General features: G+C 38.7%; 1 long non-coding RNA gene across 1 annotated transcript in view; it reads right to left on the minus strand.

Annotated features, from left to right (window-relative positions):
* Nucleotides 1–4,105, minus strand: part of LOC133240339 (uncharacterized) — a 213,518-nt gene extending 209,413 nt beyond the window's left edge. The window contains exon 1 of the long non-coding RNA XR_009734200.1: nt 4,063–4,105. This is a non-coding gene — a long non-coding RNA (uncharacterized LOC133240339). The remainder of the gene's footprint in view (nt 1–4,062) is intronic.
* Between the last annotated feature and the right edge of the window lie 3,847 nt (nt 4,106–7,952).

Here is a 7,952-nt window from a genome sequence, read left to right on the forward strand (position 1 = left end):
AATAACACCAGAAGGTATGTAAAAATAGCATTCTAGCCTGTCCATAGATAAGAATAGAATTAGCTAACAGTAGAATGAAAAACACTTTTGTATAGCTTGCCTTTTAGACTTTAAAATATATATGTATGTAAATAGTCAATATGATTTCTAATAAAGAAATACTTAGTTCAGTTCAGTTCAGTTGTGTCTGATTCTTTGCAACCCCATGGACTGCAGCACACCAGGCCTCCCTGTCCATCACCAACTCCCGGAGTTCACCCAAACTCATGTCCATTGACTCCGTGATGCCATCCAACTATCTCATACTTTACTGCCTCCTTCTCCTCCCACCCTCAATCTTTCCCAGCATCAGGGTCTTTTCAAATGAGTCAGCTCTTTGCATCAGGTGGCCAAAGTATTGGAGTTTCAGCTTCAACATCAGTCCTTCCAATGAACACCCAGGACTGATCTCCTTTAGGGTGGACTCGTTGGATCTGCTTGCAGTCCAAGGGACTCTCAAGAGTCTTCTCCAACACCACAGTTCAAAACATCAATTATTTGGTGCTCAGCTTTCTTTATAGTCCAACTCTCACATCCATACATGACCACAGGAAAAACCATAGCCTTGACTAGACGGACATTTGTTGACAAAGTAATGTCTCTGCTTTTTAATATGCTGTCTGGGTTGGTCATAACTTTCCTTCCAAGGAGTAAGCGTCTTTTAATTTCATGGCTGCAATCACCGTCTGCAGTGATTTTGGATTTTTATTTGTCAAAATAAAGTCTGACACTGTTTCCACTGTTTCCCCATCTATTTGCCATGAAGTGATGGGACCAGATGCCATGATCTTAGTTTTCTGAGTGTTGAGCTTTAAGCCAACTTTTTAACTCTCCTCTTTCACTTCTATCAAGAGGCTTTTTAGTTCTTCTTCACTTTCTGCCATAAGGGTGGTGTCATCTGCATATCTGAGGTTATTGATATTTCTCCAGGCAATCTTGATTCCAGCTTGTGCTTCATCCAGCTCAGCATTTCTCATGATGCACTCTGCATATAAGTTAAATAGGCAGAGTGACAATATACAGCCTTGACGTACTCCTTTTCCTCTTTGGAACCAGTCTGTTGTTCCATGTCCTGTTCTAATTGTTGCTTCCTGACCTGCATATAGGTTTCTCAAGAGGCACATCAGGTGGTCTGGTATTCCCATCTCTTTCAGAATTTTCCACAGTTTATTGTGATCCACACAGTCAAAGGCTTTGGCATAGTCAATAAAGCAGAAATAGATGTTTTCTGGAACTCTCTTGCTTTTTCCATGATCCAGTGGATGTTGGCAATTTGATCTCTGGTTCCTCTGCCTTTTCTAAAACCAGCTTGAACATCTGGAAGTTCACGGTTCACGTATTGCTGAAGCCTGGCTTGGAGAATTTTGAGCATTGCTTTGCTAATGTGCGAGATGATGCAATTGTGCAGCAGTTTGAGCATTCTTTGGCATTGCAAGACCATCCCCAAGAAAAAGAAATGCAAAAAAGCAAAATGGTTGTCTGAGGAGGCCTTACAAATAGCTGTGAAAAGAAGAGAAGCAAAAAGCAAAGGAGAAAAGGAAAGATATACCCATTTTAATGCAGAGTTCCAAAGAATAGCAAGGAGAGATAAGAAAGCCTACCTCAGTGATCAGCGCAAAGAAATAGAGGAAAATAATAGAATGGGAAAGACTAGAGATATCTTCAAGATGATTAGAGATACCAAGGGAACATTTCATGCAAAGACAGGCTCAAAAAGGACAGAAATGGTATGGAACTAACAGAAGCAGAAGATATTAAGAAGAGGTGGCAAGAATACACAGAACTGTACAAAAAAGAGCTTCACGACCCAGATAATCATGATGGTGTGACCACTCATCTAAAGCCAGACATGCTGGAATGTGAAGTCAAGTGGGCCTTAGGAAGCATCACTACGAACAAAACTAGTGGAGGTGATGGAATTCCAGTTGAGCTGTTTCAAATCCTAAAGGATGATGCTGTAAAAGTGCTCACTCAATATGCCAGCAAATTTGGAAAACTCAGCAGTAGCCACGGGACTGGAAAAGGTCAATTTACTTTCCAATCCCAAAAGAAATACTTAATAAAGTTTTTATTTAAATGGTTAATTAATGTTAATTTTTATTTGAAAAATAGTTTAAATCTATTAATACAACGAATTTAAGCAGAAAATTGATTTGAGCTTGTGCATTGTAGAGCCAAGGCATTTGCTACCACCTAGTGGACAATAACTGAATTACAGGAAAAGCCCTAGGTGTGCTCCTTCCCTGGTGGCTCAGAGGTTAAAGCATCTGCCTGCAATGCGGGAAACCTATGTTCGATCCCTGGGTTGGGAAGATCCCCTGGTGAAGGAAATGGCAACCCATTCCAGTACTCTTGCCTGGAAAACCTCATGGACAGAGGAGCCTGGTGGGCTATACTCCACAGGGTAGCAAAGAGTCCGGCACGACTGAGCGACTTCACTTCATTAAAAAAAAAAAAAAAAATTCTGATTCTCTGAAAAACTAATAAAACTCAAACAAAATGATAGACGACAGAAGATAAATAACCATGGAAACATACAAAATATTTTTTAAAAATTTAAGCAACTTCTTTGTACATCATTATGCAAATACATTTGAAAAGTCTGATGAAATACAGTCTATCAAAATTGATTCCATGAGAGTTCCATGGTCCAGTGGTTAGGATTCTGTGCTTTCATTACCAAGGGCCCTGGTTCAATCCCTGGGAAGGGCCAAGAAACTAAGATTGTACAACCTGTGTGGTATGGCCAAAAAAAAAAAAAAAATTGACTCTAGTTGAGGTAAAAAGTTTAAACAGACTGATGTCCATATTAAAAAGTAGAGAAATTTATCAAAGAGCGATCCACAAAAATGCACCAGACTCAGTTTCAAAGGGAAATGCCATCACATCTTCCAATACAGATAGTCCCAATACATTATTCTAGAAACAAGAAAAAGTTCAAATTCTTTTCAAGAATTAAGCATCAAGTTGATTTCTAAGCCCAACAAAAGCAACCCTGGAAAAATGACAGAGGAATATCACTTATGTACACTGAAGTAAAAATTTTAAAATGTTATTGAACAGGATGCAGTACCACATTAAGAAAACAATACACCATGCCCAATGAATTTAGCTGGGGAATACAAGGGTGTTTTGTTATTAGAAAATACATTACTATAATTCACTATATTAATAGATCTAAGTAGAAAAATCCTATGATTATCACCATAAAAGCTGAAAACATATTTGACAAAAATCAACACCTATTCCTGACATTAAAAAAGCACTCAGACTATAGGAATTAATGGATATTTCCTTAATGTAATAAAATACATAACCTCAGTTCTAAAGCAAGAGCTTCCACATTATATAATATTATAGTCACAAAATCGTAAGAGAATCGATGGCAAAAGTAACCATGCAATAAAAGAATTCTAAAGTTAGCAGGATATAAAGCTAACATATAAAAATCAATAGTCATTAGATACACTAACAATATACAGCTCAAAAATATAATAGAGGAGAAAGTCCAATTTCCAATAACAACAACAACAAAAAATAAACTCTAAGAAATAAACTTAACAAAAATGTGCAAGATTAACATGAGAAAAACTTTAAAACACTACTGAAACACCCCAAAATAGACTTGAACAAATGGAAAGATAGTTCATGCCCTTAAATATAACAACTCTCATTAAAAAGATGTCTGCTCTTCCCAATTTATAAATTGAATGACTCTAAACTTCATGTGGAAAAATAAACGTGCAAGAATATCTTTTTAAAAAAACTTGAAAGAGAAGAACTATAAGGTAAAAGTAGCTTATACTGTACCAGATATTAAAATATGAAACTCCTATAATTAAAGTTTCATATTGGCACGTGAGTAGACAGAACTGTGCAATAGAATATAGACTCCAGAATTAAGCCTATGTACATATGGAAATTTAGAATGTGATAAAGGTGGCATCTCAAAATGACTGGGGCAAATATATGATCTGAGGACAACTAGGTAACCATTTTTAAAAAGATCAAATTGGATCATACCTCAGATTATACAGAAGAAGAATCTCCAAATGGATCAGAAGTTCTAAGTGTAAAAAATAAAATCATAAAAATGCTGGAAGAAATATATGGTGAAATCCTTTATAACCCAAATGTAGGAAAGGCATTCTATATATGATTTGAAATCTAGATTCAGTAAAAAACTGATAAAGTTGACTATAAAAATTGAGAACTGTCACATCACAAAAAAGAACACCAAAAGTAAAATCAAATAAAATCACTAACTGAGGGGAAAATATTTGCAACATTTATCACAGATAATGGGCAGTATCTCTAATATATAAATTATTTTTAGAAGTCATGGAAAACAAAGACCAAAAACCCAGTATAAAAATAAGCAAAATATGAACACACAATTCACCCAAATATGAGAGAAAGAAAAAGCTGTAAAGACGAGCAGGTTCTTATCCTGATGATTTATAAGCAGAGTTAGAAGTCACCAACTTCTCTTTTAATAGAACAGTGAATACCAGCAAGCTGCAAGGGCTTTTACTGTACAAACACCTTTGAGTGATACTTAATTGACAACAAAATAATGAGTTAGAAAACTGTGATATAGTCTAATAACAGGGTCATGATTAATGACGATTGAAGTCTTGAAAATAGCACCCACTTGTATTTTTAATTTTGCATTTCTTTATGTCTGGCTTTAAAAGTGACAAAGGAAGCACTAAGGACTATGTTTATCTAAGAAACGAAGCAAGACAGGGGTAGGGGGAAAAATCTCTATTTTTATTTCTAACAGTTGACTAGACAACATTATGATCTCTATAGCCAATGTTCAATGTTAAGTGGTTGAAATTTAATATTGGCTCCAACCATGAAAACCTGTTATACTATAATTCTCTGATAGCTCAGCCGGGTAAGCATAACCAAAGTGCCACTAGTCACTTGGTGGCAATAGATCCCAATGGTCTTAAAGTCCTTAAAGGGTGGATTTGGAAACTAATTGATAAAGACATTTCATGCAGGTCACAAGATGCTTCAGTTAGAAAGGTTAGCAAAATCCTGAATATCCTTTAAAAGGGCATTAGAAGGAAATAAAACATATCCTATCTTTGTTAAAAACAGTTATGGGTACATTCTAGAACATCCTACTAGGAAAGATCTTTAGAGCTAGAAGAGGTTTAAAGGGAGACGAGAACTGTCAACAAAGTAATAACTAAAAAGATATAGACTGAAAAGAAGTATTATGAGTAATATTAAGAGCCTACTTACTGTTTAGCCATCTGAGCAAGCCACTTCCCCTGTCTTGGCCTCATTTTCTGTGCCTGAACACTGAGCTACATCAGGGGTCAGCAAATTTCCTGTAAAGTGTCAGATAATACATGTTTTAGGCTTTGTGGGCGACTCATTGTCACAGCCACTCAACTCTGTCATTGTAGCACAAAGCAGCAATAGACATTACACAAAAAAAATAAGCATGGCTTGTGTCCTCATAAAACTTTATTTATGGACATGAAAATTTGGATTTTGCATAGTTTTCACATGTTATGAAATATTCTTCTTCTTCTGATTTTTTGTTTTCAACTGTAGTTTGCTGACTACAAACTGGGCTGGGCTGGGCTGGGCTGGGCTGGAGGATCCCTGAGCTCCCTTCCTGGTCTGTGTCTCTGTTGATTCAACTGCTCTTGAGTCCCTACTTACCTAACACTGGGGTTATATCTCTCTTACACCTTCTTGTACCTTCTTTTGCAACCTAAAGCAGTTTCTCAAGCTTTATTTACTCACATCCCATTAGATAAGAATTAGAAAGATGTCATATCACATGTGGGCTTCCCTGGAAGCCCAGCTGGTAAAGAATCTGCCTGCAATGCAGGAGACCCCTGGGTCGGGAAGATCCCCTGGAGAAGGGATTGGCTACCCCAACTGGGGTACCCACTCCATTGGCTACCCACTCCAGTATTCTTGGGCTTCCCTGCTGACTCAGATGGTAAAGAATCTGCCTGCAATGTGGGAAACCTGGGTTCAATCCCTGAGTTGGGAAGATCCCCTGGAGGAGAGCATGTCAACCCAATCCAGCATTCTTGCCTGGAGAATCCCCATGGACTGAGGAGCCTTGTGGGCTACCGTCCATGGTGTCACAAAAAGCTGGACATGACTGAGCAACTAAGCACAGCACGTACCATATGTAGCTCAAGATATTTTAAATGTAGCTATTTTTGGTCCTCCAAACATACACAAATATGGGTTTTCAACTTTGCATGTCCTTCCTCTCAACTCACCACATGGAGATTCCCAGGCTTGTCCTCGTGCATTTGAAAATCACTGCCTTACAATCTCTTGGACTTGAAAACTCCCAGTGGGAAAGCCCCCTAAAAGCTTCACTTCTCTTTTCTGCTGGAAAAGAACATCAGTTTTCCACGAACTCCGATGTAAGGGAGGTTGGCTAACTTAAGCTTACTTTGTGAACCAGAGAGTTGCAGGTAAGACATGGACTTGACTACAACTTAGTCCTTTCTTCCTCGTGGTCAGAATCCACAACATAAGTGAAAGCAAGGGTTTCTGCATTTATCCCTCTTTCCACTTCCCCTAAGACCATGAGACAAGATCTAATCAGCTTGATGACCATGTAACTGGTTATAATTGCTATCAATACAAGAATAAAATTTAGTGAATGTACAGTGACGGTCCGTCTGTATAAAACGTCTTTAAATTGTTGAGAAAGAGAAAAAAGTTAGCTGCTTTTAGATATCCAAGCTGGTTTTAGAAAAGGCAGAGGAACCAGAGATCATATTGCCAACATCTGCTGGATCATCGAAAAACCAAGTGAGTTCCAGAAAAACATCTATTTCTGCTTTACTGACTATGCCAAAGCCTTTGACTGTGTGGATCACAATAAACTGTGGAAAATTCTGAAAGAGATGGGAATACCAGACCACCTGACCTGCCTCTTGAGAAACATATATGCAGGTCAGGAAGCAACAGTTAGAACTGGACATGGAACAACAGACTGGTTCCAAAGAGGAAAAGGAGTACGTCAAGGCTGTATATTGTCAGCCTGCTTATTTAACTACTATGCAGAGTACATCATGAGAAACACTGGGCTGGAAGAAGCACAAGCTGGAATCAAGATTGCTAGGAGAAATATCAATAACCTCAGATATGCAGATGACACCACCCTTATGGCAGAAAGTGAAGAGGAACTAAAAAGCCTCTTGATGAAAGTGAAAGTGCAGAGTGAAAAAGTTGGCTTAAAGCTCAACATTCAGAAACCTAAGATCGTGGCATCTGGTCCCATCACTTCATGGGAAATAGGTGGGGAAATAGTGTCAGACTTTATTTTTTGGGGCTCCAAAATCACTGCGGATGGGGATTGCAGCCATGAAATTAAAAGATGCTTACTCCTTGGAAGGAAAGTTATGACCAACCTAGATAGCATATTCAAAAGCAGAGACATTACTTTGCCAACAAAGGTCCGTCTAGTCAAGGCTATGGTTTTTCCAGTGGTCATGTATGGATGTGAGAGTTGGACTGTGAAGAAAGCTGAGCACCGAAGAATTGATGTTTTGAACTGTGGTGTTGGAGAAGACTCTTGAGAGTCCCTTGGACTGCAAGGAGATCCAACCAGTCCATTCTGAAGGAGATCAGCCCTGGGATTTCTTTGGAAGGAATGATGCTAAAGCTGAAACTCCAGTACTTTGGCCACCTCATGCGAAGCGTTGACTCATTGGAAAAGACTCTGATGCTGGGAGGGATTGGGGGCAGGAGGAGAAGGGGATGACAGAGGATGAGATGGCTGGATGGCATCACCAACTCGACGGACGTGAGTTTGAGTGAACTCCAGGAGTTGGTGATGGACAGGGAGGCCTGGCATGCTGCGATTCATGGGGTCGCAAAGAGTCGGACACAACTGAGCGACTGAACTGAAC

The sequence above is a fragment of the Bos javanicus genome, chromosome 1 (assembly GCF_032452875.1).
Source record: "Bos javanicus breed banteng chromosome 1, ARS-OSU_banteng_1.0, whole genome shotgun sequence".
In the NCBI taxonomy this organism is placed as follows: Eukaryota; Metazoa; Chordata; class Mammalia; order Artiodactyla; family Bovidae; genus Bos; species Bos javanicus.